Genomic DNA, 2,882 nt, shown 5'->3' with positions numbered 1-2,882 from the left:
TAGGGTATTTAGAGAGACATAGATTGAAAAATTCTGAGGAAATAGGCAATACAATAATATCTGGGGGTAAAGGAAGGTACACTATGAAAGAAGGGAACTTCTAAGTCCCAGCAATGGTTTATTTCTCTACCTGGGTGGTGAGTTCATAAGTGTTTATATTCTCGTTGTTATTAAAACTGATTTAAAACTGAACATATGTTTTATATACTCTTTTCTGAGTATGTAGTACACACATATGCCCAATAACTACATAGAAGAAAAAATCTATACTCTTAATACCTAGTCACAGGTATTAACATCTTCTAGTATTTCATCTTTTTTCTGTGTACTTGCATAACTGAGATGATACCATGCATACATTTTTGATATATTCTTTTGTGAGAACTGTTTAACGTAAGCATCTTACGTTAAACTCTTTACATACTTATCATTTTAGGAACCACATAATATTGAATTGAAACTCTTCCCTATTTCAGAGAGTGTAACTCTTGGGAATAACATGAATGAATCTTTGTGGTGGTAACAGCTTGTATGTGAAAATGCTTGCAGGGAAATTCAGAATGTCTTCCCACCACCTCATCACCCTGTCAAAACCACAAACCTCCTTGAAGATCCAGTTCAAACCCCACCTCCTCCATGAATCATTCCCTGACCTCTGCAGAGAAGCCCTCTCCTCTAACCTTCCAGAATCCAGAGTTCTTGTCTATTCTGCCTTTTTTTTTTTTTTTTTTCAAGACAGGGTCTCACTCTGCTGCCCAGGCTGGAGTGCAGTGGTGTGATCATGGCTCACTACAACCTCCACCTTCTGGACTCAGGTGATCCTCCTACTTCAGCCTCCAGAGTAGCTGGGATTACAGGTGTGTGCTTCCATGCCTGACAAATTTTTGTGGTTTTTTTTGTAAGTGTGGGGTTTCATTATGTTAACCAGGCTAGTCTCGAACTCCTGGGCTCAAGCGATCCACCTGCCTAGGTCTCCCAAAGTGCTGGGATTACAAGTGTCAGCCACCATGCCAGACCAGCTACTCTGCCTCTTTTTAAAGTTGTTTATGTGTCATTTCTTTTCTCCCTGGTACACTATAAGCTCCTGGGAACAGAAACCTGTCTCTAGAGGGGCTGGAATATACTTAGTTCTCCATAAATAATAAGTAAATAAATTTGGAAGGCTGTTTTTTAATTTGCTTTAATATTCTGCATTGCAAATAGCTTATATGATTAGGTCATTTATGAGCTTTCACTCAATTGAAGGTTCACAAGTGGAAACATTCTGCTTGTGCATAATTGCCACATTCAGAAACTAGGAATATGACAACCCCTGCTGTCTCTGATAATGGATTTTATATTTGCTTTGAGGGCTGGGTTAAGCAATGTTTGAGTTCTAAAAATAACATTTATGTTTATTGAGGGCCTATTACGTGCCAGACCCCAGCCCAAGAAGTTTTCATGCATCTGTAATTTAGTTCCTACAATAACACTATAAGGTAAACCACTGAATTTTCTCATTTTACAGCTGAGGAAATGAAGTCATCTGCAGGGAGTCAACTAGGTTGTACGTGGAGAAATTAGAACTCTAACTCAGCTACACATGATTCTCGTATTTCTCACTTCTGAGCAAGGCTGCCTCCTCAGATATAAAAGTATAAAATCTAGGATTTGGCTTCCAACTCTCAGTTCCATATTGGAAATCATTCTCCATCAAATGGCTGACACTTATGAATATATATTTTATTGATAAATACAAAGAATATTAGATAATATTTAGAAGAGAAGAAAGAAATCCACAGTTTCACCACCTAACAATTACTGTCATTTTAGGGTGTTCTCTTCCAGTCTTTCCCCATATGTATACCTTTAAAAAGAAAAAAATAGGCTGGGTACAGTGGCTCATGCCTGTAATCCCAGTACTTTGGGAGGCCGAGGTGGGCAGATCACCTGAGGTCAGAAGTTCGAGACTAACCTGGCCAACATGGTGAAACCCCATCTCTACTAAAAATACAAAAAATTAGCCAGACATGGTGGCAGGTGCCTGTAATCCCAGCCACCCAGGAGGCTGATGCAGGAGAATCGCTTGAACCTGTGGGACAGAAGTTGCAGCGAGCAAGATCGCGTCATTGTACTCCAGCCTGGGCAACAAGAGTGAAACTCTGTCTCAAAAAAAAAAAAGAAAAGAAAAGAAAAGAAAAAGAAAAAAGAAAAATATCCTCAGATAGTTGTGTGTGCGCTTTTAAGCAGAAGAGTCTGCTTAGCGGTAGGGTTAAGACAAGGGTAGCACCAAAGACGAACTTCAGCTTTTCTACCACCTGGGGCTCATCTGACATCAGATAGAAACATGAAAACATAACAAAGATTAAAGGGCAATTAACACAGATCTGACTGCCTGCACTGAGATGGCTTGTGTGTGGCAGGGGCTCCTGGATGAGAAGGAGGCAGAAGTTAACAGAGCTGACTTGTGCCTTGAGTGTCATGTCTTATGTCATCAGCTGCTGACTGTGCAGCGGACTGTAATATAGTTTAGTAGAAAATGTTGACCTTTAGCTTCATTCTTAATTCTTAACTTTTCAGTTATTGGAAGCCCATTTTTCTGGTAAAGACATCAGGGAAATCCTTCTGCCCCATCCTCCTCCTTCTCCCACTCCCTGATAGGCAGAATAATGGTTTCCAAAGATGCCACACACTAATCTCTGGAAGCTGTGAATATTTTACCTTACATAGCAAAATTTTGCACTGTGATTAGGAGTACTGATCTTGATATGAGGAAATTAACCTGGATTACCCAGGTAAACTCAATTCAATCACATCAATTCTTTTTTTTTTTTTCTTTGCTTTGCTTTTTTTTTTCTTTCAAGATAGAGTCTCGCTCTGTTGCCCAGGCTGGAGTGCAGTGG

The sequence above is a fragment of the Colobus angolensis genome, unplaced genomic scaffold, assembly GCF_000951035.1.
Source record: "Colobus angolensis palliatus isolate OR3802 unplaced genomic scaffold, Cang.pa_1.0 Scaffold144, whole genome shotgun sequence".
In the NCBI taxonomy this organism is placed as follows: Eukaryota; Metazoa; Chordata; class Mammalia; order Primates; family Cercopithecidae; genus Colobus; species Colobus angolensis.
This window is presented reverse-complemented; position numbering follows the sequence as displayed.